The following is a 9,887-nucleotide window of genomic DNA, read 5'->3' as shown; positions in this document are numbered from 1 at the left end:
CAAGACAGGTACATTAACACCAGTTGATTGTTCCGGTCCTCTTATAAAACAGAATATTCTCTCTCTCTAAACAGGAATAGAAATAACTCTTCCAAAACATACATACCAAGCTCTCCTTTCATCTCCTGGATTTGTTTTTGAGGGAGACCAGATTCCACGGCAGATATGTGACAGCAAATATTTTTACGCCTTGTCTGTGTTTGGGAACAAACGCTAACTTCTGAGGCCTCGAGTGGTGAAATGAAGTCATTGTAGCATATCATAAGACATCCCGTGTATTTCTAAGGCTTAGTGAACTAAAACATAGCATCGGATTAAACCTGTCCTGCAGGTTTTACATACAGTATTGTTGTTCATTTTTGTAATGTACAGTTTAAACAAAATTCCAAATTAGAACCCTGGGCATAAAAGTGCTAGATGTGAAATAGATCATCAATTACCCCCTTTAATAATCATTTTAACTAAGCAGTAAGCAAAGCAATTCATAAGCTAATGTACACCTATGTAGTATAGCGGCAGATAGACAGGCAGCCTGAATAGGTGCCAGTAATCCCAAATTTGCCAGGACAGTCCCACATTTTTGGGTAAAGTTCCTGCAAATATGGTCACCAGTCACCTGTCCGGCATTTTGAAATCTGTCCAGCAGTATATGTATACCATATGTATACTGATGCAGGAAGGGACTGGGCAGATGTAAAGATACAGAAAGGGACTGGGTACTAGGACCTTTTCAGGGCAATCCTGAACCAAATCCATTACAGTGGGCTGTAGTGGTTATAGTGTTTGGAGTGTTCCCTCAATTTTTAAAGGGCTGTAGCAGGCACCAGGATCATACTGCTACCGCTTAAACCGCTCTCCCGGCATGGTCCTGAAGGCTTTGTGACAGCCAAATAGCTTGTAAGCGGACAGGCACATCCCTTGTTTGTCATGGGGGTCAAAGCCCAACCCACGACCCACCCTTTCTCGATTATCCGGACGGGAATGTTGGGAGGTAAAAATTGGCAACCATCCTAATACCCCACCTTTTCAGGTGCATTTGTAATCGTGATAGTCCAAAGTTAGACTTTTTTATGTGGTGTTTCTGTTATTTTGTCCACCCCTCGGCATACATATCTCTCCCTACATAATAAACAAACTGCAAACCTCCAAAAGAATACTCTCCTATTCATGTTACTGATAATTAGTTTGGAGATCTGTCGTAGAATAAAACCATGCCTTACATCACATGTCCTTTCTTTCCAATTCTCTTTAGATGTGGGTATTTTAATCCCCAAATTATACCAGGAAGCGTGGTGCGTGGTTTAGTTTTATATTTATGTAGAAAGAATGAAACCATTTATTTCATAAAGTGAAATTATTTAAAAACCTTGTGGCTATTAAACATGTCTTTTATATATAGTGATGTCCCGAACGGTTCGCAGGCGAATAGTTCCTGGCGAACATCTCATGTTCGCCTTCGCCACGGATGGCGAACATATGCGATGTTCGGTCCGCCCCCTATTTGTCATCATTGAGTAAACTTTGACCCTGTACCTCACAGTCAGCAGACACATTCCAGCCAATCAGCAGCAGACCCGCTCTCCCAGACCCTCCCACCTCCTAGACAGCATACAATTTAGATTAATTCTAAAGCTGCATTCCTTTTTTTTCCTTTTTTTCTTTTTTATTATTTTTTTGTGTGTGTTTATTATACATTATCCTCCATAGCCAGTAACCTGTGTTTATTATACATTATCCCCCATAGCCAGTAACCTGTGTTTATTATACATTATCCCCCCATAGCCAGTAACCTGTGTTTATTATACATCATCCCCCATAGCCAGTAACCTGTGTTTATTATACATTACCCCCCCATAGCCAGTAACCTGTGTTTATTATACATTATCCCCCCATAGCCAGTAACCTGTGTTTATTATACATTATCCCCCCATAGCCAGTAACCTGTGTTTATTATACATTATCCCTCCCATAGCCAGTAACCTGTGTTTATTATACATTATCCTCCCATAGCAGTAACCTGTGTTTATTATACATTATCCCTCCCATAGCCAGTAACCTGTGTTTATTATACATTATCCCCCCATAGCCAGTAACCTGTGCTTATTATACATTATCCCCCCCATAGCCAGTAACCTGTGTTTATTATACATTATCCCTCCCATAGCCAGTAACCTGTGTTTATTATACATTATCCTCCCATAGCCAGTAACCTGTGTTTATTATACATTATCCCCCATAGTCATTTATCGTTGGACCTAGGCAGCATGATGTCTTAGGCTGGCCCCGAGAGTGAGTGAGTGAGTGAGTGAGTGAATAATATAATATATATGTTCAGAAACATATTAGTAATATATGTAAATCGGGTTCATGCAAAGAGGGTGAAAAGGTATTAAAGAAAAACACACTTATTGCATCAAATTTACAAAATCAAACTTTTAAAAGCTTTCCGCATTTCTTTCTGGGGATAAGGAATATATCGGTTGTAGACTGAGGATTTCCATCTGCCCAATCTTTTAATAATATGCACTGGAGGGTCAGTGTTGAAGGAGACCGAAGCTGCCCCTATTCTAAATGAAAGACCCGAGACATGGATACAACCCAATCTTAGGAGTAGTGTTCTGATGTAGAAGATGAATTTAGCTGTAGTCAGAGGGATTCAGTGAGCGTAATGATGAAATGTTTGTGGCATGACTGAGTGTGGGAAAGTAAGAGTCAAGTATTCTAACTGGGCACTAGTTGTAGGTGGGATAAAGTGGTATAGCGGAGGGATGAGAAAGTATATAGTGATCATGATTTTTAGCGATATCCAATATTTTTAAGGTGGTCTCAAACAAACATAAAATGCTATATAAAATTTGTGGGAATATCGAATAGTCGTGTACAGTAAATCAGAGAGGGCTCAGAATATCGAACCATCGATCGGTATCCAACCTTGTGCAAATGGGGAGTTTGCGGTTGTGCAAATGGACTGTTTGCGGTTGTTTGCGGTGCGTTAAACGGGGAGTTTGGTCTGTCACTGTGAAGCGGGCGTAACCCTTACACTACCTGATCGATACAACATCATACCTGATGTTTTAAAGCACGTTATTCCAAACAATTTAGGAATGTTAGGTGATTTATGCCCTTTATGGATTAAAACCAGACTCTGCATCAACTCTGCATCATGTAATTTTCCAGGGGAGTTTTGCCATGGATCCCCCTCCGGCATGCCACAGTCCAGGTGTTAATCCCCTTGAAACAACTTTTCCATCACTATTGTGGCCAGAAAGAGTCCCTGTGGGTTTTAAATTCGCCTGCCTATTGAAGTCTATGGCGGTTCGCCAGGTTCGCCCGTTCGCGAACATTTGCGGAAGTTCGCGTTCGTCGTTCGCGAACGGAAAAATTTCATGTTCGCGACATCACTATTTATATATATATATATATTTTTTTTTTAAATTCTCTCTTGGGTACTATTTATACAATAAAAAAGGATAATTAATCTGTAACAAGCCTGAGGTTTGGTTGAGCATCTTGTACTCAGGAGTAATCCCAAACTGAGTTTATCAAATAACACTTTCTGGAACATGCTATTAACATCACTCTACGTAAGATAAGACTGTGTTTGGTTTTCAGTGACATTCTCCAGTGGGCATTCCTTGGTTATCAACACAGAATTTAACCTTGTTGACTTTCATAGTCTCCTAACTGAATGACCTCCGAGAACCAGTTTTGAAAGCCACACGAACACACAGAGCTGAATGATTCATCAATTTCAGGCTAAAATGCATTGCTGTCAGATCATTATTTCCTGTAAAATGTCATATGTGGCTCGTTGATCTTCCATTAATTGAATATAATGATGTTGTTCTTATATAAAAACACGCTACTTTGTGGTCACAATTAGGGAAGTATTTAAATCATGTCTGTCCTTCGAATTGTGTTATTATTTTCTGAAGGTTGAGTTGACCCAATATAGACAAGAGGCTGTAATTTTCTAAGAAGACTCAAAAAATTTAAGGTTCAGTTTTTCCTATATGCTGAAGGTTCCATCTGAAATGTGGGCTTTATTTTTCTGTCATTTTAAATACTAAAATTTTTTAATAACGAATTTTGGCTTTTTGAGAATATTTTTGTATATGATTTGCTATTGTTTCTTTTTGGGGTTGTGGCCCTTGCCACGGAGTGAAGTATGATTTGAAGCATTGGAGACAGATGATTGTAAAGGAATTTTTTTTTAAATCTTCCCTTAGAGTTGAAAGGGATGTCAGAAAGGGGGGAGGGGGTGGGATATCTTTTGAATTGAAGGGGTTGATTAAGGTATGGTGTAAAAAAAAAAGTTAAATCACCCTTTAGAACATCCCCAACTGTCACCAGATCCATTCTATTCAGCATCAGAAATATACAGAAACAATTTGACCCTAGTATTTCAGAATCTCCGTCCCCAAAATAAATCACTACGTTTTCAGTAGCAATGAGGAAAAATGTGATTTCCTCACTGATTTATCCAGGTAAGCAAATATATAATTAAAAGAACACTCCAAATAAAGAAAAAAAATGCATAAATAGTATATGCTTTTCTTTTAATTAAATGTGTTCTATATTACAGGGCTCAAATTATTAAGTTAAAAAAAAAAAAAACAACAAAAAAACAGCAGAACACCATAAAATTGTAATTCATTGCCGGTACAGTCCCCGCACTGCAGCTAGCTCTTCCTTTTGTGAGATCACCAAGCCTTATGAGGAGTGTCCAATCAGATGCTTCTCACAGAGAAGTGTTTAGGATACAGGATTGATGTGCAGCGATTTTTGCAATCCACCAGCCCATAACTGAAACGATGACAAACAGATAAAAAAAAGTATTAAGTCTGTTTCACTCTGGAGCCTGACAGACGCTAGTAGGTATGAAAGCACTGCTGTTTCATAGACACACGCTGCTTTTCTTTAAAAGGCTGCAAGGGCAGCATTTATGCACCAAAATGACTTCACTTGTATGAAGTTATTATGGTGCCTAAACTGTCCTTTAAGTACAATTAAAGGCAAACTATAGGCTAGAAATACAAAATTGCATTCCTAGCAATATAGCTCCCTAAAGCGTCCATCTCGCTCCCTCCCCTGCGCCCCTCCGCAGTGCAGAAAGGGTTAAACCCCTAATTCACTTACATTAATCCAACTCCAATGTCCCTTGGTGATGGGTCAGGCTCTGTCTCGTCTCCTCCCCTGACGTCGCGTGCTAATGTGCTTGCGCGCCAATCGCTTTAGGAAAACCCCACAGGGAAGCATTAAATCAATTGCGGCAGACCGTCTGGCACCCCGACTGTGTACCTCCGCCAATCACGGCTTTCTAGTATCACCGAGTACTATAAGCACCGCACTGGACACCATAAGCACCGTAGTCCCCTTAGCAGCCACAGATTGGCTGGGGTCTCACCGTCCCTTCCCACCCTGGACCAACACCTGGATCCAGCTCCCAGTGGGAAGACCTCTCCTCAAAGAGAGTATAGCCGTATAGCCCTTAAAAGAGATACTGATATAGCAATCCAAAGAGCAGGGATATAGCTGGTATAGCTTTCTCCCAGACACATGAGACGAGGCCACTGGAACTGGTTTATTGGGAGCCACACACTGCCTTTTATGCAACTCCCCATGCAAGGGGTTTCCTAAATACATTCCAGGGGCATTCCCTGCTGGACCTGAGAGGAGACTGCTGCAGAGTACACATCTAAATTATCTCCCAGTACACAAAACATGCAATATAACAATAACTTAAAAGTACCCCCAAAACTAGACCGACCCTTAGCCATGGTTTCATGGAACTGTTTTGGGCACTATGTGCACGGTCGGTCAGATAATTGACTTCCATGGAAATCCCGAACCCCTGAACATGCAGTACAGAAAACATGCAATATAACAATACCTTAAAAGTACCCACAAAGCACACGAAAACCCCACAAAAAAGTTACATCCCCTGATAGCCCTGATCTGGGTGATTTTTGGATATGTTGGTCACCCAGATCGGGGCTATCAGGGGATGTAACTTTAGAGGGGTTTTTGTGTGCTTTGTGGGTACTTTTAAGGTCTACCAGACAGCTACTAGAGACACTTCCTGGTCGTTAGGCAACAGTAGACAGTAGAGGTGGCGTAAGCCATGCAATGTAATTATTGATTATACTTTTATGAATCTCTAGGACCTCTAAAGCAAGAATTTATGGGGGATCATTATAAACTGAACTTTCCAGTATTGTTCTGGTTTTACAAGTTTAAATATCTGTTATAACACCTGCTCTCTACTTTTTTCACTGGCTACCTATGTATTAGTTGATGTGTATAATTCATACGCAGGGCATGCAGTAAATGTTATTGATCTTTAAAAGATAGGTAACATGTATTTCTGACCCTATAATGTTAAAATATATTTTTAGATCTTATGTTAAATCTTATGTTAAGATCTTATGTTAAAATAACTATTTAAAAAAAAAAAATGTTTAAATCGTATTTCAAGCACCACGTGGGTCCTCCGGCGCTTTTTCCGCCCCGATCAGACCCTTAAGAAAGCATTGGATTGCCTGAGATTGTCAATTCTGATTATCTCAGCTAAGGAGATGCACTGGGGGGCGGAGCCAAAGGCTGCTCTGGCCAATCAGCGTCTCTTCATAGAGATACATTGAATGAAAGTATCTCTAAGAGGATAGTTCAGCATCTCCATGACCAGGAAGCATCTCTTATGGCCGTCTAAGGAGTGGCATTAGAGGTGTCCCTAGGCTGCAATTTAAATACTGTATTTTCGCTGGCGTAACCATACCTCCCAATGGGGAAAGATGTGAATATGACTGTCAGGATAGGGTAGGAACCAAAGCATACAGACCCAGAACACAAAAATGAGCGACTTTCCGTGTAGACTGTCGTAGAAACATAGAAACATAGAATGTGACGGCAGATAAGAACCATTCGGCCCATCTAGTCTGCCCAATTTCTTAAATACTTTCATTAGTCCCTGGCCTTATCTTATAGTTAGGATAGCCTTATGTCTCTCCCATGCATGCTTAATCTCCCTCACTGTGTTAACCTCTACCACTTCAGCTGGAAACATATTCCATGCATCCACTACCCTCTCAGTGAAGTAATACTTCCTGATATTATTTTTAAACCTTTGTCCCTCTAATTTAAGACTATATCCTCTTGTTGTGGTAGTTTTTCTTCTTTTAAATATAGTCTCCTCCTTTACGGTGTTGATTCCCTTTATGTTTTTAAATGTTTCTATCATATCCCCCCTGTCTCGTCTTTCCTCCAAGCTATACATGTTAAGATCCTTTAACCTTTCCTGGTAAGTTTTATCCTGCAATCCATGAACCAGTTTAGTATCCATTCTCTGAACTCTCTCTAAGGTATCAATATCCTTCTGAAGATACGGTCTCCAGTACTGCGTACAGTACTCCAAGTGAGGTCTCACCAGTGTTCTGTACAATGGAATGAGCACTTCCCTCTTTCTACTGCTAATACTTCTCCCTACACAATCAAGCATTCTGCTAGCATTTCCTGCTGCTCTATTACATTGTCTGCCTACCTTCATCAGAAAAAATCACACCTAAATCCCTTTCCTCAGATGTTGAGGTTAGGACTCTATCAAATATTCTGTACTCTGCCCTTGGGTTTTTACATCCAAGATGCATTATCTTGCACTTATCCACATTAAATGTCAGCTGTCACAACTCTGACCATTTTTCGAGTTTACTTAAATCATTTGCCATTTGGCTTAACCCCCTTGGAACATCAACCCTGTTACATATCTTAGTATCATCAGCAAAAAGACATACCTCACTATCAAGACCTTCTGCAATATCACTAATAAAAAATATTAAAGAGAATGCGTCCAAGTACAGATCCCTGAGGTACCCCACTGGTAACAAGACCATGTTTTGAATATACTCTATTGACTACAACCCTCTGTTGCCTGTCACTCAGCCACTGCCTAACCTATTCAACAATATTGGAATCCAAACTTAAACATTGCAGTTTATTGACGAGCCTTCATTGTGGAACAGTGTCAAAAGCCTTACTGAAATCTAGGTAAGCAATGTCTACTGCACCACCCCGATCTATAATTTTAGTTACCCAATCAAAAAAATCAATAAGATTAGTTTGGCATGATCTCCCTGAAGTAAACCCATGTTGTCTCTGATCTTGAAATCCATGTGATTTTAGTTGTTCAACAATCCTATCCTTTAACATGGTTTCCATTACCTTCCCCAATAATGAAGTAAGTCTTACTGGCCTATAGTTGCCCGTAAATTCATGTCATCATGAATAGCTGATGTCAAGGATAGGAGAAAACTGGATAAACGTTAAACTAGCCACGTTCAAAGGAGTACAGAGGTCAGGAGAAACGTTAAACCAAGAATCAGATACCAGAAATAGAATACGAAAGAACATGGAGTGGGAGAATAGGCAGGACTTCATTTCTATTGGCCAACTTCATCTTGGAATTCTGATTTGTGGGCTCCAGTAAAAGAGTGTAACGAAAATATACCCCAACACGCAGAATTCAGCTAAACAGAAGACAACACAGAGGGAAGATACGTCTACCGGACCTTAGAGTGGCCGGACTCGACGTATATAGGAGAAGTACAGAGTCAGGAACGATCCGAGGTCAAGGGCACAAAGAGACAACGTAAACTAGGACTAGCCGGGGTCTGGTACACAGTAAACAGCAAGCCGGCAAACAAAACAGATAAGGATAAAGAGATAACATAGTCAGAAAACAAAGCCAAGGTCAAGTACGAAGTAACACAACTGAACACAACAAGCGCTAAAGGGAACTGAAACAGAAACCACGATAGGGCAAGGAACCAAGGGAAAAAGGTGAGTTTAAGTAGCTAAACAACTATTTTGATTGTTCCCCGTCATCTCCACGCCCCCAAAAGGTAAGTGTATGGGGAGTGTGGCATGACAGGGACCAATGGGAGGCCTTTTCCAATTTAGGCTCCCACTGTCCCTTTAACCCCTTAAGGACCAAACTTCTGGAATAAAAGGGAATCATGACGTGTCACACACGTCATGTGTCCTTAAGGGGTTAAGAGCGCGCCCGAGACCCGCGGCATGCTCTTAGAGTCAGGCGGGACACGTGACAGCTTCTCGCGGTCACTGCCCGCCTTCCTGTTCCTGCCTTCGGATGAGCCACGCGCGGCTCGTGCAGCAGCTGGACCGCGCGCGGCTCGAACAGAGGACCCCGGCCGGCCCCTGGAAAGGGTAAGTACCGCTACAAAGAGATCCTGAAGGATTTGGTCAAAAGGACACTTGTCATACATGCATCCAGGCTGACTATTGGTCACGCATCCAGTCTGACTATTGGTCGGTCACCCACACTCAGGGCCGGACTGGGGATACAAAGCAGCCCTGGAAAAAAAATCTATGCCAGCCCCATAAGTCATTGTGCTATGTAGTGTGTGTGTGTTTTAATATATATATTAAAATAATATACCAATAATATATAGATAGATAGATAGATAAACAGATATATGTATATATATATATTATTGGTATATTTCTTTTTCTAATTCAAAATATTAGTCCTTTCAGGGTAATTAAATTATACAGTAAAGCACACTCACATGCAGACACAGACAATCTTACTGACACAAGCTCATTGATACACAGGCTCACAGACAATCTCATTGATATACATAAGCTTATTGACATAAAAACACAAGCTCACTGATGCACACAAATAGGCTCACTGACAGACAACCTCAATGACACACACATACAAGCTTACTGGCACACACACAAATGTAGTACAGACAAACTCTGATACACACACCCACACTCAGGGTATACGAGGATAACTGCTGTAACACCCTCTTAGTAACTGATTGCTTTGAATTCAGATTGTACAAATGTGCTTGATCATTCAT

This window comes from Pelobates fuscus, chromosome 12 (genome assembly GCF_036172605.1).
Source record: "Pelobates fuscus isolate aPelFus1 chromosome 12, aPelFus1.pri, whole genome shotgun sequence".
Lineage (NCBI taxonomy): Eukaryota > Metazoa > Chordata > Amphibia > Anura > Pelobatidae > Pelobates > Pelobates fuscus.
Note: the sequence above shows the minus strand (reverse complement) of the source record.